At 35.0% G+C, this 27,570-nt stretch overlaps 1 protein-coding gene and 1 pseudogene across 3 annotated transcripts in view; one reads left to right on the forward strand and one right to left on the reverse strand.

Moving 5' to 3' along the window:
* Positions 1-27,570, reverse strand: part of GRM1 (glutamate metabotropic receptor 1) — a 438,705-nt gene that overhangs the window by 169,096 nt on the left and 242,039 nt on the right. The window lies entirely within an intron of this gene.
* LOC113926752 lies at positions 26,329-27,295 on the forward strand (annotated as a pseudogene).

Raw genomic sequence — 27,570 nt, forward strand, 5'->3', positions numbered from 1 at the left:
TGAGAGTAGACATCCCTGTCATGTTTCCGACCTTAGGAGAAAAGCTCTCAGTTTTTCCCTATTGAGGATATTAGTACCACCTTCCAACTTCATCAAGATAAAAAGCTTTTGCACAGCAAAAGAAACAGTCTACAAAACCAAAAGACAACCGACAGAATTGGAGAAGATACTTGCAAATGACATATCAGATAAAGGGCTAATAACCAAAATCTATAAAGAACTTATCAAACTCAACACCCAAAAAATAAATAATCCAATTAAGAAATGGGCAGAAGACATGAACAGATATTTCTTCAAAGAAGACATCCAAATGGCCAATAGACACATGAAAAAATGCTCAAAATCACTCATCAGGGAAATACAAATCAAAACCACAATGAGATACTACCTCATTCATACCTGTCAGAATGGCTAAAATTAACAGCTCAGGAAACAATAGATGTTGGGGAGGATGCAGAGAAAAGAGAACCCTCTAACTGTTGGTGGGAATGCAAGCTGGTGCGGCCACTCTGGAAAACAGTATGGAGGTTCCTCAAACAGTTAAAAATAACTACCCTATGCACTACTAGGTATCTATCCAAAGGGTACAAAAATATTGATTCAAAGGGGCACACATACCCCAATGTTTATAGCAGCACTATTAACAATAGTCAAATTATGGATAATTATAGACTGATGAATGGATAAAGAAGATGTGGTATATATACTATGGAATATTACTCAGCCATCAGAAAGAATGAAATCTTGCCATTCACAGTGATGTGGGTAGAACTACAGTTTATTATGTTAAGTGAAATAAGTCAGCCAGAGAAAGACAAATACCATATGATTTCACTCATATGTGTACTTTAAGAAACAAAACAGATGAACATAGGGGAAGGAAAAGTAAATAAAATAAGATAAAAACAGAGAAGGAGGCAAACCATAAGAGGCTCTTAACTACAGAGAACAAACTGAGGGCTGTTGGAGGGGAGACGAGTGGGGAGATGGGCTACATGGGTCATGAGCATTAAGAAGGGCATGTGTTGTGAGGAGCACCGGGAGTTATATGTAAGTGATGAATCACTAAATTCTACTCCTGAAACCACTACACCATATGTTAACTAGAACTTAAATAAAATCCTGGGGGAAAGAAAAAAAGGCTTTAGCAACAACAACAAAAACTTTAAAAAAGATTCATTTTGAGACTTTAGATTTTATATAGTTCAAGCTTACTGACCATCAATGGAAACAAGCAAATAATAAACAATAAACAACACTTTTCTTAATAAGGTAGAATGCTTATTATTATATATCATGAACTCTGGCCTAGACCAATACTTGACTCAATAAATATTTCCTGATTTAATGAACATGAACTACTGAGGGTGATTTTTTTTGTATTAACGGCCTAACATTTTTTGGACAGTAGGGATAGATAGAAGGAAAAACATTTATTCTCCAATTACTTCATTCATTCAGTCTTCCTTTCATTCAACAAATATTTTTCAGTGGTTTCTACAAGCCAGGCATGTAATAGGGACCTAGAAGTGATCAAAACAGGTTTCTACCATTTGGAGAGACAGACAATAAACAGTGACACAATAAGTTAATTGTGAATAATGGTAAATAGCTGAAAGTAAAGTATTAGGGAAATTAAATAATGAAGGTGAGACTATTTTGGATAGGGTAAACAGGGAAGGCCTTAAAGAAGGTGATACTTGAACCAAAACTTGGAGCCAACAAAGTGAAGATATAAAGAACACTCTAGAGCAAAGACTCTGAGACAGGAAAGAGCTTGACTTATGTGAGGTCCAAAAGAAGCCAGTGCTGAAAGTATTCTCAATTTCAATCTTGAAATGAAAAATCCATTTATATTTCTTATTTTGATTTCTTGCCTTTGCTTCCCTAGTACCTTGTGCGCTGATCACATGGATTTATAATTACTGGCTGTCCTATTTATTTCCCCCACTGGAACTTGAGCTCCTTTAGAGCAGATTTCAGTAGCCTAGCAGTTTCTTTATTCACAGCACCTAGTACAGAGCTCCATTCAACACAAGGTTGTCAAATGCACACAGGCATAAGTCCCAGCTTCCTACAGTTTAGAATTCAGTCATGGTGTAGGCCCAAGATGGGACCAACTCACTTTCAATCTAGATGAAACAGGTGGAAGAGGCAGTGAGATAGTCACCAAAAAAAGGCCGCATTTTGAAAAGAGAAGAGCCATATTTCTTTTGTCACGAGAAATGACTTCAGCCTTTATTTTTTCTTCGGAAATATATGAAACAATTCAAGATCTACCATGTATAAGATCCACAAGAACATAAAAAGTGAATAAGACCATTTTTTGTTTCCCTGAAATTATAATAGAAAATTATATTACTAAAGCACCTTAAATATTTTCTAACTGCTTTCATATTCATCATATTTTGTCCTTTGTTGACTGTAGTAAAAGACCATTTTATTTTTTTTAAAGATTTTATTTATTTATTTGACAGAGAGAGAATTAGCGAGAGCAGGAACACAAACGGGGAGAGGGACAAACAGGCTTCCCACGGAGCAGGGAGCCCGATGCAGGGCTCGATCCCAGGACCCTGGGATCATGACCTGAGCCGAAGGCAGATGCTTAACGAATGAGCCACCCAGGCGCCCCAAAAGACCATTTTAAATAACTATAATTTCTTTCAGAGTCTGAGTTAGCTACCTTGGGAAAAGAGAAACATTGCAGTTGCCTTTAAGATCCAAGATAGAATTTAGAACTGAAAAGGACATTTGAGAGCATCTAGCCCATTAAGGATTTGGACACTGCGACCAAATGTGCTAAATAATTTACTAACTATCATATAACTAGTCAGGAGCAAAGCTGTGGCTGAAATCCCGATCCCCAAGTCCCTGATTAGTTCACTTCCTATTACACTAGTCATAAAAGAGCCTGAGAATTTGGTTTAAGGTAAAATTTGCAATCACAAAAGTTAGGCTCAGAAGAAATTACAAGCAAAAAGAATATGGGAAAAACAGTATTAATCAGAAATTAATTCTTCCAAATTTTTTGTTGTTGTAGCATTTAAAAAAATTTTTGAGCACTATTTAGAAATGTTAGTTAATTCTTACCTAAGTAATAAAATACCTATAGTCAAAGAAAGTAGCTCTCTTAATATAAAGTTATTTCCCAAAAGCAAGAAAAGGTAGGCAAGACTGGTGTTAAAAATAAATACATAAAAATGTAAAGGAAGTAATGGATAAAATTAAGAGAAAGGAGACACAATCTATTACATAGAAAATATTCATGTCTCCAGGAAAGAAAAATTATATAATCCTGGGCCCATGATTATCTGCATGTATCAAGGCATATAACTATTAATCCAGTAAGGTTGGCAAAGAAACACAGTCAATGGCAGGGTTGTGATGCTTCTTCAACCTGACAACAAACATACAAATGGAAAAGTTCTTGAGCCCACAATAGCAACTAGAAACACTCAGGCTCTGAACAGAGTGACAGTAACAAGAATAAGCTATGAAAAAGTAATGCTCATCCTGTGTAAAGTTCTCATTATAAATAATAATAAAACCAGGCAAATATGTGTAGCAACTATTTTCAAGCATAGGACAACAGATAGCTCAGGGCTGTGATCCTTGAGACAGGGAACCACACAAGATAATATCCACATTAGCCTCAGCTTTCTGCCAGGGAGCATTATCCAAACCACTGCATGGGGCAGTAGAGCCCAACAGAGAGTGGAAATCTTGGTAGGTGGAAGAAACAAAATTCAGAGTTCAGAGTAGCAGGTGCTGGTAGAAATTTGCAAGGCAGAGTAACATAGATGAGGGAGCTAAATTGAGAAAAAGCTCCACAAATCTGCAAAGGAGTCCACTTGAGCCTTTGGCTGAATATAAACTAAAAATGTATAAACCAAGACTCCATGAGGCCTAACATTATATGGCTATTGAGAGGATGTGAGCTGAGCTGATTCCAAAGGCTGCACAGTCCTGAAAGGCCATGGAGCTCTGACCAGCCAGAGCAGAGCCATCTCATTAAACATTCTGTACATTCAGTTGAGGCCACCCATGAGGTGGCCTCAACAGCTATTCTGATCCTGGAGAAATGGCTACTGTAGGTCAGTGATTCTCAGCTGGGATGATTTTAACCCCTTTCCAGGAAACCTTTGACAATATCTAGAGATCCTGTCATTTGTTATGCTTTGGGGGTGGGGGTAGAAGTGTGACTAGCATCTAGTGAGTAGAATCAGGGATGTTACATTGCATAAAGATGCTATGCTGCCCAAAACAAATAATTATTCAGTCCAAAATGTCAGTAGTATAGTCAGGAACACCTGATGTATATCTACCCTAATAAAGCCTAAAAGCAAGCCTTAAAAGGATAAAGCTGATCCATCAGGAAATTACCTCTCTGCAAGAACAAGTCAAAGACAAAATCCAGACTCTCAACAATGTAAAATTCATAATGACCTGCTCACAATAAAAAAAAAAAAATACTAGGTATGTGCATAAGCAGAAAAATGTGACTCATAAGCAGAAGAAAAAAGTCAATAGATATAAACCTTTAAATGACAACAAAATTGGAATTTGTAGACAAGGACCTTAAAGTATTTATAAGAAAAGATGAACATAATGAGAAAGCACATGAGGAATCATAAAAGAGAAATGGAAACCATAAAGAAGAAAAAAAAGGAAATTCTAGGACTGAAAATACAACTGGAATTTTTAAAAATTCATTGGCTGGGCTTAACAGATTAGACTTTGCAAAAGGGAGACAAGAAGTGAGCTTGAAGATGACAGGATGATAGAAAACTAAACTAAAGAACAGAGAGGAAGACATACATACATTAATGAGCTTCACAGAAAAATGAGATAATACCAAAATGTTGAATATACAAGTAACTGAGGCTCAAGTAGAGGAGAAAGATGGGAATGGAAAAAATATTTGAATAAATAATAAATAAAATTTTTAATTTTGATTAAAAATATCATCCCACACTTCCAAGAAGCTCAACAAAATACAAAGAACTGCTTTAAATTTAATACAGCTAATCATTTACTTTAGAAATTAAAAAAAGGTTTCATTGTTACTCCTCAATGCTCAAATTCAAATTATAGTATTTCAATAAAAATTGAGACTCCAAATTAAGAAGAATACAAAGGACAAATACAAAGAAAACCACACCAGTTCCATCAAATTTCTATAAACCAGAGGAAAAAGGAAATCTTAAAGTAGCCAGAGGGAAAAAAGGCCCATTTCATATTCACAAACAGTAATAAGAATGATCATGCTCATGTCATCAGAAAATAACACAAGGCAGAAGACAAGTGGTGAAAGGAAAAAGAAAAAAAAAAATCAACCTAGAGTATTCTATATCCAGTAAACTGTCCTTTAAAAAAGGAAGGTCAATTAAAGGTATTTTTCCCAGATTTCTATTTTGAAAGAAATTTTAAACTTACAGAAGAGTTGCAAGAATAGTACAATGAATCCTCACGTATTCTTCACTTAGAGTCACCAGTTATCAACATTTTGTACACTGTTTTATCTTTTTCCTCTGAACTAATTGAGGTAATTACAGATATCATGACACTTTAGTCATAAATAGCTCAGCATGTACCTCTAAAGAATAAGAATAGTCTTCTTCATACCCAAAATAAAATGATCAGAAAATGTAACATTGATACAACAGTATCTAATATACAGTCAGAAATGTAGTTTAAAATACCCCACTAGGGTTCATTTTAACAGTTTGGATCCAGGAGGTAATCCGGGATTATGCACTACATTTAAAAAATTTTTTCAGTTTCATTGAGGTATAGTTGACAAATAAAATTGTATATAAATATATACTGTGGTGAAATGATTACCATAATCAGGTTAATTAACACATCTAACACCTCACATAGCCATTTGTGTGTGTATGTGTGCATGTGTGCATGTGTGTTAAGAATGTTTAAGGTCTACTTTCTTAGCAAATTCATGTATACGATACAGTATTATTAACTATAGTCACCATGCTATACATTAGGTCCCAAGAGCTTACTCATCTTATAAATGAAGCCTGTACCCTTTGATCAGCATCTTCCCACCTCCTCCACTCCCCAGCTCCTGGTAACCACCATCTACTCTCTGATACTATGAGGTCGAGTTCAATTATTTTTCTTGTAGATTCCACATATAAGTGAGATCATATAGTATTTGTCTTGCCAATTTCACTTAGCATAATGTCTTCTAAGTTTATCCATGTTTTTGCAAATGGCAAGATTTCTTACCCTCCCATGCTGAATAATATTCCATTGTGGGTGTGTGTGTGTATATACTACATCTACTTTATCCATTCATCCATCAATGGACATTAGTTGTTTCCATGTCTTGACTATTGTAAATAATGTTGCAACATGGTGGTGTAGATATCGTTTCCTTCAGATATATACCCAGTAAGGGGATAATTGGATCATATTGTAAATCTATGTCTAATTTTTTAAGAAACCTCCATATAGTTTTCCATACTGACTGCACCAATTTACATTTCCACCACCAATATGCAAGGTTTCCTTTTCCTCCATCTCCTCACCAACATTTGTTATCTATTTTTTTCCATAAAAGACATCCTAATAGGTGTGAGGTGGTATCTCATTGTGGTATTGATTTGCATTTCCTTAATGATTAGTGATGTTGAGCACTGTTTCATGTACCTGTTGGCCATTTGAATGTCTTCTTTGGAAAAATGTCTATTCAATTTCTTTGCCCATTTTTTAATGGGGATACTTGCGTGTTTTTTTTTTGTTGTTGTTGTTAGTTGTTATTCAGTTATACAGGTTCCTTGTACATTTTGGATATTAACCTCTTATCAGATGTATAATTTACAAATATTTTTTCACATTTGGTAGGTTACCTTTTCATTTTGTTGGTTAAGACATTTGACAAAGGTCAACATCCTTTCACAATAAAAGCTCTCAACAAATTAGGTATAGAAGAATGCACCTCAACATAATAAAGGCCATAAATGGCCAAACCCACAGCTAACATTATACTCAACAGTGAAAGCTGAAAATTTTTTCTTTAATATGAGGAACAAGACAAGGGTGCCCACTCTTGCCACTTCTATTCAACATAATATTGAAAGTCTTAGAGAAATCAGGCAACAAATAAATAAATAAAATGTATCCAAATTAAAAGGGAAGAAGTAAAACTGTCTCTTCTTGTAGATGACATGATCTTATATGAAAACCCTAAAGACTTCACCAAAAAACTGTTAGAACTAATAGAAAAATTCAGTAAAGTTGTAGGATAAAAAATCAATATACAAAACCAGTTGCATTTCTATAGGCTAACAATAAACTTTTGGAAAAATAAATTAAGGAAAAAATCCCATTTATGATAACATCAAAAACAATAAAAACAAATATTTTATATGTCTAAGCAAGGAGGTATACCACCCAAAGCAATCTACAGATTCAATTCAATCTCTTATCAAAATTCCATTGCCATTTTTCATAGAAATAAAAAACAATCCTAAAATTTGTATGGAAACACAAAAGACCTAAGATAGCCAAAGAAATCTTGATAGAGAAGAACAAAACTGTAGGCATCATACTTTCTGATTCCAAACTATATTACAAAGTTACAGTAATCAAAACAGGATGGTATTGGCATCAAAAGAGACAAATCATTGAAACAGAATCGAAAGCCCAGATAGCAGCCCATATATACGGTCAACTAATCTTTGACAAGAGCACCAACAATACACAATAGGGAAAGAATAGTCTTTTCAATAAATTGTGTTGTGAAAACTGGATATCTACATGCAAAAGAATGAAACTAGGCTTCTGTCTTATGCCACTCACAAGAATTAACTCAAAATGGTTTAAAAACTTAAATGTAAGGCCTGAAAGCATAAAATTCCTCAAAAAAAGCTCCTTGCCATTGGTCTTGGCAATGATTTTTTTTAAATATGACACATAAGAACAGGCAACAAAGGCAAAAATAAACAAGTGGGACTACATCAAACTAAAAAGTATCTAAAGAAATTTTCAAATAAGTAGAATAGGTTTTTGGTGAGATAACTTATGACCAATAAACCTCAGTCACAAATAATGTTAAAGTTTTTTAGGTTAAAAGGAAATAATTAAACCACTTGAATATATACAAAGGAATAAAAAGTTCTAGAGAAAAAAATATATGGATAAATATACAAGGCTTATTTTTTATTTTTATATCCTTAAAGTACAACTGGCTGTTAAAACTAGCAACAATGTATTGGGAAGAGTCTTAACGTATTGGTTACATGACAAAAATAGCATGAAGAATGGTATATGGGAAAATATAAATATAATACTATGTGAAAGTTCTATATTCTTACAGAGAGTAATAAAAACAATTTAAGGTGGACTATGACAAATTAAAGGTGCATATTTTGGTCCCTAGAGCAATCACTTAAAGTGTTGGTACAGCAAAAAATCAACAGAGGAGATAAAATGGGATATAAGGAAATATTTAACCAAATCAATATTTAATTAATTCAAAAGTAGGAGGATAATAAAAATGGTTAAAATGGTAAATTTCATTATGCATACTCTTTCAAAATTTTTAAACATTAATTTAAAAATTTAAAAAGAAACAGAGGACAAATGAAAAACACTTAACAAAGTAGTAGACTTTATTTTTTTAATTTTATTTTACTTATTTGAGAGAGAGAGAGAGAAAACCCGTGAGCACATGAGTAGGGGGAGGGGGGAGAGGGAGAGGAAGAAGCAGACTCCCCACTGAGCAGGGAGCCCCATGGGGGCTCGATCCCAGGACCCTGGATCATGACCTGAGCCGAAGGCAGATGCTTAATTGACTGAGTCACTTAGGTACCCCAAACTGGTGGCCTTTAACCAAACTATATCAATAATTATATTAAATGTATGAGGAGTCAGCACTCTAATTAATAGAAAATCATTATTAGTTTTTATATAAAAAGTAAGATGCTACTATAAGCTTTCTTTAGAAATGCAGTTTAAATATAAAGACCTAAATAAGTTGAGGGCAAAAGGACAGAAAAAATCTATATCATACAAATAATAAGCATAAAAAAGCTGGTGCAACTATATTAATATTAGTCAAAATAGACATCAGAACAAGGAATATTCCCAAAAATGAAGCAGGATATTTTATAGTGATAAAACACCCAAGTATACATACCAATCCTAATAACAGAGTTTCAAAATATGTAGAACAGAATCAGATAGAACTAATGGGAGAACATAAAAATTCACAAATTTAGTTATATATTTTAAGAGAACAAATACTATAAACCAAATTTGTCCTAATAGACATTTATAAAACATTATATCAAACACATGCAGAAGACATATTATTTTCAGTGCACATGAAACATGCACCAAGATAGACCACTCCTGGGCCACAATATAAATCTCAATAAAACTCAGTTAAACTTAGAAATCAATAACAAAACAATCTGGAAAGTAACCAAATATTTTCAAACATTTGAAATTAAGCAACACACACATATAATCCATAGATTAAAGAATAAATCACATGAATAATTATAAAATCTTTGAACTGAATGATAACTAAAATACAAGATATTCAAATTCATGGGATGCAGTTAAAGCAGTGGTATGGGGAAAATTTTTATCTGTAAGTGCACATCAAACAGAATGATTAAAAATTAATGCTGTTTCCACTTTAGTAAGCTAGTAAATGAATGTCAAAGTGAATTGAAATTATGCAGAAGGGAGTGATGGAGGTACAAGCATAAACAATAAAGAAAAATAAGAGAAACCAAAAGATAATTATTTGGAAAATCAATAAAACTTATAACTCTCTAGGTATAATGATCAAAATAGAGAATATATATTACCAATAACAGCAATGAAAAAAGAAAAATCATTATAGATTCTACAAACATTAAAAAAATAAATTATTATGAAAAGTTGTAAGCCAATAAAGCTAACAGATTAGGAGAAAATTGAAACTGAAGAAAAACAGACATAAGAAGAAATTAAAAAAAACAACCAATAATCCTATACCTGTTAATAAAAATAAATTTGCTATTTAAAAACATTCCCACAAAGAAAACTGTAGCCCTATACAGCTTCAATGGTGATTTTTTTTAAAGATTTTATTTATTTATTTGACAGAGAGAGAGAGAGAGACAAAGGGAATACAAGCAGGGGGAGCGGGAGAGGGAGAAGCAGGCTTCCCGCCGAGCAGGGAGCCCGATGAGGGGCTCGCTCCCAGGACCCTGAGATCATGACCTGAGCCGAAGGCAGCCACCTAACCAACTGAGCCACCCAGGCGCCCCCATTGGTGATTTCCATTAAATATTCAAGGAAGAAATAAAATTGGTGTAAAAGTCATTTACTCTATTCACCGCTAGATAGGAAATAGGTAACATGTCATTATGAGTGAATTTATGTTGTAGTAGAACAGCATAAACTTAATTTCCAAGAGATTTTAGTTAAAATATTACCCTTGCCACTTTCCAGCTATATGACCTTGGTAATTTCTTTAACTTTCTAAGCCATTTCTCCACTATAAAACAAGATTAAGAATACATCATTGTGTTGTACTGAAAATTACAGATCAAAGATATTATATTTAAAGTACATGGGATAGATTTTAGTACTTTTTGGGTCTTCCAAACAATATGATTTGAAGGAATATATTTCTTTTGGGTTTCTTTATCAGATGGTTATTTATGCTAATGAACCAATGAGAGAAACCAATCACTTCAATCTTGGCTCCAAATTATCTGGAATAACTAAAAATTGAAAAATTGATAATAGATATAAAAATAGCTCAGATGGTCTAAAGACAGGTAATATGCTTTTAGTAAATTCTATTTTTTCTTAATACAGGACAAATTTTAATAATGTATGGAATTATATAGCTAAATAGAGAAATATATAATATACATGTAATATATATAAATATATAAAATATAGATAAATATAGCTAAATAGACTTTTAGTGGCATCTGAACTGAGTCTTCAAAGTAAAACAATAATCTTGGTGAGGATAGCGTAATAGAAAAGAAAACCAAATGAGAATAAAAGTTAAGGCAGAGAAAATGATATTTTTATATGAACAGTTGGATTTTTCAGCAGAAGAATGGCCTGAGCTTTGCACACTGACCCTCCTCTTCTAGAGTTCCTGCACGTATAAATGGTCCCATGAACATGCCCGGCACCCACTGGCTGTCATTCTTACTTTTTCCCTCCTCCAATCCAAATTTCAACCACCTTCAATGGTCTAAATTAAGCCCATCTTGCCCACTGTAACTCATGGTGACAACTCCTACTTTTGAATCCCTATACTATCTACATTCTTTTCCTCCAGTTTAGCTTTTTGAAACAAATATCCACTCCATTTAGTTTTTTACAGTTGCCACAGTGCTCACAGCAGTCCTTCAACATAAATGGCTGGACACCAATTTCTTAGAATAATTAGACACTAAGATCCTGGTCCAAATGCATTTCAATATCATGTAATTATTAAAGCAATGGGTCTTCTTGGGAGCTAAGCTGTCTTCTGTTTCTGTGTTCATAAAGCAGGCATTCTTTTACTATTCCAAGCCTGTATCACTGAAGTGAGATAAATATTAATTACTAATATATATTCAACATTCTGAAACAGGCAAATAAGATTCAAAACAGCAACAACCCTCTTATATTTACTTTTAAAACAATCGAGAACATTTTCTTTTGCAAATACATTTTTTTAAATATTGTAAGAATAAGAATGATTAGCAACAGTTGACAATTTGTCCTAGTCTGAGATTTTGTAGCCAGACCAAATACCTTAGGCATAAAAGTAAATATTGCTTCCAAATTACCTATTTCTTAAAGTTATGGAGGTTATATTCTCTGCAATAGTCTTTAAAAAAAAAAAAAAACCTAGATAGATTGATTTTATTGAAATGGCTTAAACATCTGGACAATATGTATTGCAGGTATTCAATTTTTAAAAAATATTTTGATGTTAATGTAATTGAAAGCATTCAGATGGGGTGCCTGGGTGGCTCAGTCAGTTAAGTATCTGCCTTTGGCTCAGTTCATGATCCCAGGGTGCTGGGATCAAGTCCCACATCCGGCTCCCTGCTCAGTGGGGAGCCTGATTCTCCCTCTGCCTCTCCCTCTGCTGCTCCCCCTGCTTGTGCGCTCTCTCTCTCTCTCTCTCTGTCAAATAAAATCTAAAAAACAAAACAAACAAAAAAAGCATTCAGATAGAATATAAAAATATAGTGAAATAGATCATTTGCCATTATTTTTTGCATAAATTTCACTAGTTCAAAAGATACCCTGAGTGAACCTGGGTGGCTCAGTCAGTTAAGCCTCCAACTCTTGGTTTCAGGGCAGGTCACGATCTCAGGGTCAGGGGATCAAGTCCCACATCAGCTGAGCAAGGAGTCTGCTTGAGATTCCCTCTCTCCCTCTCCCTCCACCCCTCCCCTCCCCAGGCTCGCTCTCTCTCAAATAAATAAATAAATCTTAAAAAAAAGAAAGATACCTTGGCAATATTCCTGTGTTTGGTACCTCTATTTAAGTGGCTGAAATAAAACACATGCACCTTAAAAATAAATAAAAGTCACCTTAGGAACTTCAAAAATCACATCCTTGTTGCAGTTACATAATAAAAGAGACTTTACATTTGTTCTAACAGGAGAACAATTACAGAGAGACTAACTAATACATGCTTTATTCCTGTACATCCACATAATCATATCTATTTGAAGAACACTTTAACAAAAGATAAAGGGTTGAATTCCATTACCAGGAACACAACAAATACTGTGAATTCTTCAACATTCAAATCAAAATGAAGGCAGATTTGCCCATAGTCTTCTCATAATTGCCTTCCACTTAACTACTTCTAATAACCCTCTAACAATTATCCATCTGGAAAAAAAAAAGTGGGGGCAAGCAAGTTCTAAAGCATTGAATCCAATCCCTTGTACTGCTGTGCTGAGTGGCTGCCTTTAAAGGGGGCATTTTGCATATATCCTCTGATTTATAAAAGGAGCACTTTCTAAATCTTGATCTGGGGAAATTAAAAGAGAGATCATGTGACTGCCATTAAAAATCTATGAGAATGGTGCCTCATAAGCCGTTGGCACCATTTAGAGTTTGTAAGGGTGAGAACCAACTGAGGGGGTGTTTTTGCTCTTTGTGGTTAGATTTCAAAACATTTAACTGAGATTTTAGAAGACACAGGCAACAGTATTAACGATAAAGTTATTTAAAATATAATCCCAGGTTCTTTTGCAGTGTTTTTGTTTTATGTTTGGAGAATATCTCCTTCAAGTGACTTATTTTCTCATATTAAAAAACTGAACTTTTTCTCCTCCACTGGGGCTCCCCCCTTCTCCCAGGGCATGGTCCCATGTTCCACAGGCCCCTCAGCCCATCAGCCAAAGTGTCCTCACTGAGTTCTATGCCAAGGAAGTCCCATACTATTCACAGAACCAATGAATAGGTCACCAAATACCCTATCTAATAAAAGTGCCAGAGGACCAAGAAAAGGAGGGCATTAAATTTTGTTGAAAACGTAAATTTGGCACAGATGATATCCTCTTATGTAGAGAGTTAGCATTCAAATAACTTATGCAATATTCTTCTTGGATTCATTGAATTCTAGGCTAACTTTATCAATTTGTGCTGTAGGCAGTAACCTGTCTTTTGTCCCCAAACTATTTTGTGTTTTCATTTCATTTCACGTCCTCAATGATCTTTTTGTTACCAGGATTAAGTAGCTCCTTATTGCTTATTTTAGGAATAAAGTCCATGTTCCTTTATAAGGCATTCATAGGACTCCACTTACAGCGACAAGCCTTGTTTCCTTGTTTTTCCACTTCCTGCCTCACAGTTCACTGGAGGCACTGGTCAATTCCTAAATAGGATCAACACTTTAATTTTTAATCTCTGGGTCTCTGTCTTTACTACTAACAAAAATTCTATAACCCTTTTGCAAAAGCTGCCTAAATCTTACCCAACAATCAAGGTGATGAGGGAACAGAAGGAAAGCTAAGGACAAAGCACAAACTGACACCCTGCATACCCCAAACCCCAACTCCTGGGCGGGATATGTGTGACCTTCCTCCAGGAAACTCCCAACTGTCTTACTGTTAATGCTTTGCTAGAGGGAAAAACAACCTTAGCTTGACAATAGCAAGGCCTCCAGCATCCAGAGAGTCTACTTTAGCATATGAAAGTCCTTTTGGACACCTCCCTTTTCTTTACCTCCCCCAACTCCCAAGTATATAAGCAGCCATTCCTCACAACCCCAGGGCAGCAGCTCTTTCTGAACCATGGGTCCTGTTCCTGTGCTTTAATAAAATCACCTTTTTGCACCAAAGACCTCTGAAGAATTCTTTCCTGGCTGTCAGCTCCAGACCTTACCAACATTCCCAAACTACATCAAAGGCATGTGAAACATGCTCTGCAAAGCCTCTATCAGTCCTCACCTGCCTAGTCTCTTTACCAGAACTTTTTAAATATTCTCATGCTGTTCATAATGTACTCTTTGGACTACAGGTATTTGTTACATGAGGAATCTACTGGAATCATTCAGTAATGTGTTTATTCTCTAAATACTATTTATTAATTCTACCATTCTAGGCACTAGAAAAGACACTCTGCCTTTAAGCAACTCACAATCTGGCAGTCTACAAGCTATCCAGGTGCAAGGATAACTTTTATATTTGTGTCCAACAGAGTAAATAACTTTGTATTTCAAACATAAAATGTGACCAACAAATGGTTGCTGATTGAAACTCATGTGATAAAATAAATCCTAGCTCAAGTATTAGGAAATTATCATATTAATATACTAAGGAGAATTTGCATTTAAAAAAAAAAATGAGCTCAGAAGAGATCCCCAAGCACCCTGCTTTTGGGAAGATGGGTTTTCTTTGAGCTTCTCAAATTACAGAAAATAGCTGAATGCCTACTTCATGCATAGGTCATACTCATAGGCAATGTATTAATATAGATCCATATGGGAAGATACAGATAACGCTACTCTATATCTGGACAGTCTTGGAATGCAGCAAACACTGATAGAATGTAGAAGTGTGGAGGACCACTGGGTAAAATTGAAAAGGAACTACTATTTTCTTCAGAGCTATGGCCACAGGCAGGAATATACATCCTGACAAAAGCTGCAAATTATTAATTCAATACAGGACTACCATACTTTGGAATTAAGACTTTTTGCCTTATCTGTCCACTGAAGACTCATTCTTCTAATAGATGATTTAGCTGATAAATCATAAAGCAGCAATATCTGTGAACTATGGGATTTATTTGTAATGGCCATTTAATGGAGTCTACTCACACACAGAGAAAATGAAGTCTCTCACTTGGACAGCTGCTCCTCATTCTTTTCTACAAACAAGGCAAGCAATTTTTAAGGTGACAAATAGCCTACATTTAGGAAAATGTCATACTATGCTACAAAACCTAACGACAGGCAAACCTCAAAAGACTTAGAAATTTGGTTTGAATGAGATAAATGTTCAAAGGACCACCTGCCTATCAGAAGCCTTTATGAAACTAAGTTCCCCTCCCTCTCTCCAGGACTCCCTAAGGAGCTCCTTTATCTCCTTTCTGGTAGTCTCCTCCTCCACCCTCCTTCCCCAGCTTCCCAACAAGGCTCTTTAAAGAGCCATAATAAATCCCTCCCGCCTCATTATTCAGTCTTGTTCCAGGCTTTAGGCCAAACAGCACTGGTAACCTCTCTGGATATCCTCCACTGGATATCACTAGAGCTTTACTTTAAAAAAAAAAATGTTTATTGGATAAAATATTAAAAACTCAGCATTAGGGGAAACCATAAATATGATCTTCCCCAAAATGGTGCTTATGAAGCTGAGTACATGGGATCAATTTCCAGGTGGTTTAGGCCAATTCCATCTCTCCTGGACCCAGGCTGTGACCAGCAAGCTCAGATGTCACAAAGGAGGAAGTGGAGGAGGGAAGTGGAGGAATGGGAACCTTCAGAGTGTTAGCAGTAACTCCTGCTCTGTGTCCACAGGGCATCAGGCCCTTCAGCAATAGATTTTTGTCTGCCTTTGTTCTGGAATTCTTTCCCAGAAAACTTAATTAGGGAGAAAATCATTGAAAAGCAACATTTCTTTCCAATATTGCTCTTAAAATATTGACATAGATGGTTCTTCTGAAGCAAATAGACAAAGTATTAATGAAGGATTTAAAGGCATTGAACCAAATAAAAATGCTTACTGAGTTCTGCATTGCTTCATTTTATTTTTAAAATGTTTTGTATGCCAAGCATGTCTTGGGGGGGGGTGGGCAGGGAAGGAAGAGGAAAGAGGAAGTGTTGCATCCTGAATCTCTTTTTAGGAAAACAATTTTAATAAGTGCCTCTCTCCTTTTTTTTTTTCTTTTTTGAATTCTTGAAATCATATACCACTGAGGAAAGAGTTCATCCACCTAAATGTAATTTTTCCAGCTAGCAAATTCTTGTGACAGATGAAAATATAAAACTTTAATTTACCATATGCAAAGAATATGTAAATTTAGGCTTCATCAATACCATTTTGTATCTGAATTTCATGAAAATTTATTTTCTACCATTTTTTGTTCATATTTAAACAGATTACTTTCCTACATTACATTATTATGAGTGAGTTGGACAGTTAGGTAGTCAGGGCTGGGGTCCGCAACAAGAAAATATGGAGTCAGGACAGCTAAAATAAAACAGCACTAACCTCCTGTTTTGCAGCTTAGACAGGACCACACTAGCATTCTGCTTTGCAGCCTTTGCAGAAATGACTTCTGTAAAATGTCCTAAAATAAGACAACTAACCACAAAGCATCTGTTACTATCACAGGCAAGGGACAGTTAAGACATAAGTCCCCAGATGTCAGCAAAAAAGACCATCAGCTCACTGACATTAACTTAATAGGTAGACAGATATGTGACCAAAGTCCTCATTGGCACACTCTGATTGCTTACGATAATTTCCACAAAAGAGTTCATAAAAACCCCTAAACTTAGAAACTCCAAGGGCAACGCTCTCAGGCCTTCCTCTTGTTCTGGGAGCTTTGTACTATAGCTTCAATAATCTTTGCTTTGCTGCCCACCACTCTTGGTCTGGTCCACCTCTTCATTCTTCGGAGCACCGTGACTAAGAACTACAGGCACTAAGGGCAGAGAATTCCTGCAACATTATTCCATTTAATCCAGTTGGATAAGTATTTCTTGGGCACAGGCTTTCTCCTGGGTTTGAGTTCCCTCACCATCCTGGTAATCATCCTCTGAAACATGAGGTTGGATCCAGATTTCTTTGTCTGTGAAGTGAGTGTGTATTCCATGACTCCCATTGTCTCTTTCAGTTTTAAATTCTATGCTAACTCGTAAGATTGTTGTGATTAAATGAATATGACATGAACTCACTTTGAAACTATAAAAGGACATGCACATACGAATTAGAGACATGCAACAGTATGCATTGATGCTTATATTTTTATCAGTTGGTAACTTAGGGAATCTACCTTGATGTCCCTTTCAGAATGGGGGCAGCATTTATCTTATGGGTCAATTGATAGCATCATAATGTCAATATTTACTTAACATTGCATGTACACATTTCACCTGGCCTGCTTCAGAAGGATTCTGGGTGGTAGAAGAAAAAGTTCTTTCCTTAAGGGATACACACTTTTCTTTTTTTTTTTTTTTAAGATTTTATTTATTTATTTGACACACAGAGAGAGACAGCTAGAGAGGGAACACAAGCAGGGGGAGCAGGAGTGGGAGAGGCAGGCTCCTGGCTGAGTAGGGAGCCCAATGCAGGGTTTGATCCCAGAACCCTGGGATCATGACCCGAGCAGAAGGCAGACGTTTACGACTGAGCCACCCAGGCACCCCCATTTGTTTGTTTTTTTTCCCTGTACTTATTAATCTTAAATACCTTTTGTAAGAAAAAAAATTAATTAGTACTCTAATGAACTTTTTGCACAAATGATGGCATGTTTCTTGTCTGTTATTTATTGCCCTCTCAGACATTTCAGAGTACTTTGTTAATGTCCATTTAAAAATGGCTGCAGGCTACACTGGTTGCGGCAGATCTGTTTTCCAGATCTCCATTTCAGCTATTTCTCAAATGGGTACCTCAGAATGAGATGAATGTTACATTTATTTTTGCACTATAGCCTCAATATGGGTGAAGATTTAATGCAATTTGTACGGTGACAAAGGTACTGTTATTATGAAATGCGCTGTGATATTTTTTAAATGATATGCAACAGAGCAAGTCAACTATTTGTGAATTAATGCAGACATCCACTTGGAACTAAAAGGAAGATAAAATAATTCATGGTCAGGCTGCATTTTAATTGGTATCAGAAAACTTTCAGAGTGAATAATAATAAATTTTTCTTTAGAAAATGATAAAATTGCAAATAAATATGAGTGCATTTTTAAGAAATGAGCATTTTACATTTCCCCTTGTAAAATAAATCATTATACCAATATTGCATAGTGGTTAACATCGGCTCTTAAATCAGTCTGTTTAATTTGAAAACTCTACTGCTATTTCTCAGCTTGTTTAACTTCTCTGTGCCTCATAGGTTAATTAAACGGTGCGTTTAAAGCACTCACTGAAGAATATGCCCTCAACAAGAACTAATTGTGAGGTAATTATCTTCATGTGGCTTATTTAGAAAAACAGTGCAAGAAAGATACCTGTGTACATGTTCATGTTACAAAGTATGTAGCACATTTCTTGTAATGGTTTTTAAGTGAATATAAATTTGTGCTATTTCCCAGAGCAATTCTGGCCTTACTTGTTTTTCATTTTTTTTCCAGCTTTATTAAACTATAATTGGCAAAAAAAAAATTGTATATATTTAAGGTATGCCATTTGATATTTTGAAATATGTGTACATTATGAAATAATCACCACAATCAAGCCAAGTTTCTTTTTTTGTGTGGTAAGAACATTTTAAGATCTACCTAGGTAGCAAATCTCAAGTATATAAATCAGCATTGTTAATTATATCTTAATTATAGTCACATTGCTGTACATTAGATCTCCAGAACTTATTCATCTTTCCTAACTGAAAATTTGTACCCCTTGACCATTACCTCCCCCTTTCCTTTCTCTCTCTAGCCCCTGACAATCCCCATTTAAACAGAGAAGAGTAAAAGTTAAATTCTAACATAAAATTTTATAGTCCTTCACTCATGTGGGTATTTAATAAATGCTTGCTATATGTAAAATAACCTGGATCATGATGTTGGAAAGAATATACATTAAGTATTCTACTATGATGAATTCTGATTGTGGCTGATTGGTATTATCTCTCTTTTCAAGTACACTTGTTTAAAATTCATTCAAAGATTAGTTTCTTTCCTAAGAAACACTGTGAACATCTAACAAAGCTCAGTGATCAGACTGTGATAGCTATGACTCAAATCACCTCATGATGGCATACAATAGAATCTAGATAGCGATTTCTGAGAAAATTTTAAAATTTAGAACAATGGTTTTAATGAGGAACATCTGATGTCTACCTATATCATTAGGATAGCCATCAGAGAATTATAAACAATATTCAAAGGTACTTCAGAAAGTCCATGTTGATTACTTAAATGTCATAAAATAATAATTATCTTGTATTAAGCATTCTGTTTCTGACATTGTGCCAGGAGATAGAGAGAAAGATAGATGGCTAATCACTTCATCACACCATTCTGACCTCACACTTCTGTTTCATGGAAAATATGATCTACTGCTTTATACTGAGAATTTATTTTAATATAATAGTTTAAGCAACAAAAGTTATTATTTCCAGTAGATCTAAATATGACTGATATGTGATCTTGGCCTGATACTGATACTGTAGCCTGATCATGATATGGCAGTTAAATAAATTCAAAATCCATTGAGCATATAACAATCCACTGCCTTAGAGGACAGGGCTTGGTGCTGCGGACACAGAGAAAAGGAGAACCCAGGATCAATGTCCCCAGGAGCTTAAAACTGGAATGGGAATGTAGGGCAAAGACACACATGCACATAAATTATACAAGACAGAACATCATGAGTTACGAGAAAGGAAAGAAAGTTCTTTCTTTTGAGAAGAAAAGTCATAACCAGGTGACAGAGCGTAAAGGATCTCAAAGGCTTAATTAGGAGGCAGTTTGTGAGCTAAGCCTTGATAGGATGATTTTAAGACTTTTTAAAATATAAATCTCTAAAACAGAATTCTGTTTATCCCACTACTCAATAAATATTTATTGGGTATCTTCTGTTATCAATTATGTGGTTGTCATTGAGTATACATATATGAATAAGTATTTGTTACCAGGAAATGCAAGAGAGATAAACAAGTAAATAGATGATAATACAATGTAGTCAGTGGAGATGAAGAAGTACTTTCACTACCTGGGACAGGGAAGAACTGAAGATTAAGAAAGCCTTTTGAAGACGAAGAGATGAATGAGCCAATTTCTGTAAGACAAGTAGACATTATAGAACTCAGTGAGTCAGGGTAAGTTCTGGGAGGTGATAATGGGCTTAGTATTTTATGTGTTCAGTCATCAAAAACTGTAAGTTAACTTACACCTTACCAAGTAAAAAAACTCTTGAGCTAAGAGAAAACACAAAAAATCCTAAGAAATGTTGTTAGTTTCCTATGGCTGGAAAGCAAAGTGGTTAGCAGAAGTGGTCAAAGAAGGTGGTGAATTGTAAGAATGGGTCAGACATGAGCAGAGTTGTATTCTAATAAGATCCCTCTGGAAGCAGAAGGAGAATGGATTGTTGGAGGAGGGCATATTGTGAGACTAGCATAAGGAAAACAAGTTACCAAGAAAGAATAATACAGATGAGAACTGATAAGGTTCTTTACTAGGTCAGTGGGGATATGGTTGGAAATAAGTGAATGACTGCAGAGGCATGAAAGGAGTTCCAGTGGAACCTGGTGATTAGGTGTTAGTAGCAATGTAAAGAAAAGAGTCAAGAATGGTGGCTAGTTCATTCTGATTGGATGATTAATGCCATTTCCTGGGATTAAAAAAAAAAGAATTGTGTCTAAGAGGAATAATAAATTTACAACCTTGAGAACTGAAAAATGTCTTGTCTATTGGAAAAATATAGCACCAAAATAAATGTAAATTTCAGATTTATAGGTTTATTCTATTTATATATATATATAGGTTTATTCTATTACTCAACTGGTTACCTAATCTATGGCTTAAAATAAAGTATGGAAAACAGGCCTGATGTAGACCTGACCACACTTTGTATGGTCAGTAATCAATCTCATAAGGATATTAATGAAGGCATAAAGCCAGGAATAAGGATCCAAATGAGGCAGTCATCACCATATAGGTAAGGTACCACTAGAATATATGGGTATGTATAAAATCCCCGCTGGGATTTTATGAATGAACCCCCATTGGGCTTAGCAAAAAAGGACACAAAATATTTGAAAAGAGTCAAGGAAGGAGACTTTATTAATTGAGTGGCAAGACGGAAGAAGAGAATCAGGAAAGACTGGTGCTAATGTGCTCAAGAAAGAGTTTAAAGAAGGACAAGTGGTCCATTGAATCAAATGCTATTGGCAGGTCAAATGAGATGAGCAATGAAAATGTTTCCTTAGATTTAGCTACAAAGAGGCCACTACTATTTATGTTTATCTCGAAAATTGAAAAATAATACTACAAATTATTTGTGGGTCCATAACATGTAGTAAAAGTATAAAAGCATTGTCAGGAAATCCCATACCAATTCAAGGGCAGAACTGCAGCATTGCTCATCTCCATGCAACCATTTGCATTGTATTTTACAAGAATAGTGCCCTTGGAGGTGAGCTACATAATGATCCAGCTCTGGGGAAATAGCAACTTAACTAGCAATTAGTAAGGGAAGTAGCCTTCAAATATATCTGTAGCTTTAAAACAACTGAAATCAAAACGGCAATATATTAACATTCGTTAAATATCACTGGTGGTTACATGGACATTCATTACGTTATTCCCTGTACTATCTATATATTTGAAATATTTAAATAATTTTTTAAAAAGCATTCTTAACACTTGCCTGGTTTCTCTGTATAAACTGTATGAACCACCTCATTAACTATGTTAAGCACAAAAAATAAACACACACAAAACTTCTACTCCATAACACAAAAAGTGATCTGTACAAACATTATTGACTGAATCTAATACCCCACAGAAACTATAGTTCAAAATAAAACATTACAGGCAAACTTTGAAATTTCTTAAAATTCTTTGCTCACTTCATGCTGGATTTTCATGTTTACTAACATATAAGGTATTTTTGAAGTTAACTCTTTAATATGTATTATTTTTTAAAAAATCACAATGAGGTCTTAATTTCATTGAAAAGTTAAAATTCTTTTGGATTAAAAATGCTATTTTGGGGGTGCCTGGGTGGCTCAGTCGTTAAGCGTCTGCCTTCAGCTCGGGTCATGATCTCAGGGTCCTGGGATCGAGCCCTACATTGGGCTCCCTGCTCCACAGGAAGCCTGCTTCTCCCTCTCCCACTCATCCTGCTTGTGTTTCCTCTCTCGCTGTGTCTCTCTCTGTCAAATAAATAAATAAAATCTTTAATAAATAAATAAATAAGAATAAAAAAATTTAAATGCTATTTAAAAACTATCCTCTAACCACTATACTGTGTGGTAAGAATCTTACTCTTATGCTTTGTGATTAGGCTGCATCTTCTAAAGAAAATAAATTTATGATAGAACTGTTGTTAAAATTCTATTACTTGAGTGATACAGTATATAATGATCACATTCCAAAACTAAACTGGATTATCTAATGACTCACTTGAGAGGGAACATTGAATATGCCTATCTAATTTGCCCTGTTGGACAGCAAGCAAAATTTCCAAACCTTATAATCTTTAAAATGAATACATTTCCTCTTTTAATAATGGCCATCTTTAAATATCAGGGAGTATGGCAAATGCTTAGTTGTAGCGTTGTATTTTTCAAGACAATGATATTTATTTAGCAAAAAATTGAATTCTGTGATTTACTGGAATTAAATTACCACTTAGGAACAGGAACGGTATTAATATACAGTTTTCATTAAGATGCTAATTTATTTAACATTACTTAACTCTCTAGTGAGTACACATTCTATAAAAAACCAGAATTCTGAAGTAATATAATTGCCGAATATTCCCTACAGGATAAGAACTGCACACATTCTTTCAAGTTGATTTGTAATGGCATTACAGCAAAAGGCTAAGAACTCATGCATTAGCCTACTTCTGTTTTTTTCCTCAAGAGAAAATTAAAGATACAAGTATAAATGAAAGGCTTGATAGTTCTACAACTGTGTACTCGGTTTTTGTGAAAATAGATTAAACTAGCCTAGCCATCTTGTTATTTTTGTCCCTAAAATAATGTAGAGATTTTAGTCATTGAGATACAAAAGAAATCAACTTGCAAAATGTTATGGTGCTGGCATACAGACAGACATAGAAAATACTGTGTTAAAGCAATAAATAAATTTATGCTTGTATGCAAGGTAAGATAAGGATCTAATTTGGAGTCTTTCTACATTGCTATCTTTTAGCACACTGTTTACTGAATAATCCTTCCCCACTATTCTGTAATTTTATCATGTATATAAAATGTTATATATAAAGCTGTAGAGGAGATTAAATGAGTTACCTATAATCCCACCATCTAAACAATAATAGGATTATCTTCGGTTAATTCTTTCCAATTTTATTTCACATACGTATTTTTTCTTACAAAACTCAAAACATACTAATAATTTCATATTCAGTGTTTTATTTATGATTATTTTATAAAAATGTCCCCACATTATGAAAAGTTTTTAAATATTTTTGTCTATAACAGAAATAATCCTTACTCCCCAGTAGCTAGACATTATTGCTGTTTCTGACATTTTTTTCCTACTGCAAATAATACTGAAGTGAGCATCCTTTTTTTTACATCTTGATCAGTATCCTTGAATGTTTTCTAAGATCAGAGTTAAGAAGGAGAATTAAAGAAATAAACCTTTTAAACACTCTTAATACATATTGCTAGTTTGCTTTCCAGAATGTTACAGCCATTCACACATTCAGCAGTCTCTCAGAATGTTCACCTACTCACAGTCTCCAGCATGGAGAAATATCATGTGATTATTTGTTTAAATCCTTTGTAATTTTATAGGGAAAACAATGCATCAGATAATTTCTTTAGTTTGCCTTTGTTATTAATTAAATTATATACATATACACATATGTATATGGAGAGAATATCAGCAACATGGCTGAAAAATGTACCAGGTTTGTGTCACACACACACACACCCCCTCCCCCCAACCCCACCAACAACAAAAATTTGGCATCCATTCATGGAAAAAAGTGTCTTTGTGGAATCTAGCACTCTATGCCAAGGGACCCAGGGAGAGCCTTGCAAATTATGCATCAGGTAACAGGCAGACAGACCTCGGTACTGGCTGTGGATCCTGGAAAGGGCCCATGAACCAGCTCCAGATTCTCTCAGCTGTGGTCCAGAAGCCCCCAAATAAAACTGTCTTAGACAATCACCCATGGATAAGACAGTCTTTGTGGAAGTTCAGTTTCTAGCGAAGTTCTAGCACACTGATCACACACACACGTGGGAAAAAAAAAGAGAGAGAGAGAAAATAAACCAAGTTGGTATGCACTGGACAGGGTAAGAGGAACAGCCAGACTTCATCTGCATGAGCCCTCTTCCAAGGTGGTACAGCACAGGACCAAGAGAGATCTTCTCAGTACATGGTTTCTCCCACAAGGGGAAAGTAAGAGCATGTGACTGAGTACCCAGCTTCCCCAGCTGTGCAGGATGCTGTCAAAAAGGCCCACTTCTCTCTCAGTCTTGGCAATGGTTTTTGGTTATGATACCAAAGGCACATGCAACAAAAGCAAAAATCAACAAGTAGAATGATGTCAAACTAAAGGCTTCTGTACAGCAAAAGAAACAATCACCAAATGAAAAGGCAACATACGAAATAGGAAAAAAATACTTGGAAATCATATGTGATAAGGCATTAGTTTCCAAAATATGTAAGAAACTCATATAACTCAAAGGCAAAAAAACAAACAGTCCAATTAAACAAAAGGCAGAGAAGCCAAATAGTCAACTTTTCCAAGACATACAAATGGCCAATGGGTACATGAAAAAATGCTCAACATCACTAATCGTCAGGGAAATGCAAATCAAAACCACAGTGGGAATTACCTCACACTTGTTAGGATGACTGTTATCAAAAGACAAGAAACAACAAGTATTAGTGAATGGGAAGAAAAGGGAACACTTGTACACTATTTGCGGTATGTAAATTGGTACGGCCACTACATAAAACAAAATGATGTTTCCTCAGAAAAATTAAAGAAAGAACTACCATATGATTCAGCAATCTAAGTTCTGTGTATATATCCAAAGGAAATGATATCAGTACCTCAAAGAGATTATCTGCGCTTTCATGTTCATTGCAGCATTATTCACAATAGCCAAGATGTAGAAACAACCTAAGTATCTGACCATGGATGAATAAGGAAGATTCCATGTATATATATATATATATATATATATATATATACAATGGAATATTATTCAGCCATAAAAAGGAAATATATTTGCAAAAGCATATTTGGACCTTGAGGACATTAGCTAAGTAAAATAAGCCAGACAGAGAAAGACAAGTACTGTACGATCTCATTTATACGTGGAATCTTAAAAAAAAAAAAAAAAGCCAAACTCATAGAAACAGAAAGTAGAAGAGTAGTTTCCAGGGGCTTCAGTGTGGGGAAATGGGGAGATGTTGGTTAAAGGGTACAAACTTTCAGTTATAAGATGAATATGTTCTGGGACTCTAGCATACAGCACAGTGATTATACTTAATATTGTATTATTTACATGAAAGAAAGAAATGGTAATTATGTGAGGTGACAGAGGTATTAACTAACCATACTGTTGTAATCATTTCACAATACATTAGTGTATCAAATCAACATGCTGTACACCTTAAATTTATACAATGATATATATTGAGTTATATCTCACCAAATCTGGAAAAAAGTAAATAAAACTTTTGCTTACACATTCACTCAAAAAATAACGTCTATTTGGTAATTATCTGTTTATGTCATTTGCCCTTATCTGTTTCATATCTGTTTCATATTTGTTACATTACAGTGTGTGTGTGTATATACCCATATACATATATGTTTGTGTATATATGTATGTATACATATACAGAGTCTCTTATATATGTTGAGAATATATTCCTAGTTTATTGTTTTCTTTAAAATTTGGCCCATCACCCCACCCACACCCACCATGGTCACCATTCAGCAGCAGGTAGGAAGATGGCTCTTAGTGAAGAACAAAGGCTCTGACGAATACATGAAGGAAGTAGGAATAGGAATGGCTCTGTGAAAAGTAGGTGCAATGGCCAAACCAGATTGTATCCATCTCTTCTTCTTTTTTTTTTTTAACATTCTTAGTTTATTAATCCTCTCATGAAAAATCTGCACAACCATCACAGATAAAGCCACTGCAGCATCTTTACTCTTTCTGTTGTCCAATCTCCAGCTCATTTTTTGCCAGCACCAACATTGGTTTTTGCAGTCCCCCTGACTTTCTTCATTCTGTTCTTGCATTCCTTTCACTGTTTTCTTGATGTCTTTTTCTTCTCATACAGGCCAGGTCTTGCAAGTCTGTGTTTGGGTTCATTTTTCTTTGCATAATCCAAGGAATCATAAATCATGCCAAAGCCAGTTGTCTTGCCACCACCAAAATGGGTTCTGAATCCCAACCAAATATGACATCTGGTGTGGTCTTGTACATTTTGGCTAGTTTTTCCCGAATTTCTGTCTTAGGTACTGTTTCCTTTCCAGGGTGAAGAACATCAATGACCATCTCTTTCCGCTGAAGTAGTCGGTTAGTCATGAACTTCCTGGTCCAGATAGTTACTATGTTGCTCATAATGGTGGCCGAGCCTGTATCCATCTCTTCTGATGGGAAAAGCCTCACCAAAAAAACTGAAAACACTTTGAAAACAACACAGTTTTCATGTAATCTGGGAGAGAAGTTTGAAGAAACTACAGCAGATGGCAGAAAAACTCAAACTGTCTACAACTTCACAAATAGCACATTAGTTCAACATCAGGAAAGGGATGGGAAGGAAAACACAGTAACAAAAAAATTGGAAGATAGGAAATTAGTGGTGGAATGCATCATGAACAATGTCACCTGTACTTGGGTCTTTGAAAAAAGTAGAGTAAAAATTCCATCATCATTTTAGACAGGAATTAGCTGTGAGGATGGACAAGCTCAATTTGAAGAGCAAATCTCCATATTGTTTTTTTTATTACTGTATTCAATTACCTTTAACACAAACATTTTACATGCAACTATTTCAAAGTATTGATTTAATAACAATCATCCCTTTAGTTAGTAAATAAATGTGTTTGTGCTAAAAAAATAAAACATAAAAACATAAAATTTGGTCTATCATGATTTCTGTAGGCAAAAGATGTTTAAAGAGCCAGTTCTATAAATACTTTCCTTTTGATTCAT

This window comes from Zalophus californianus, chromosome 7 (assembly GCF_009762305.2).
Source record: "Zalophus californianus isolate mZalCal1 chromosome 7, mZalCal1.pri.v2, whole genome shotgun sequence".
Taxonomy (NCBI): domain Eukaryota; kingdom Metazoa; phylum Chordata; class Mammalia; order Carnivora; family Otariidae; genus Zalophus; species Zalophus californianus.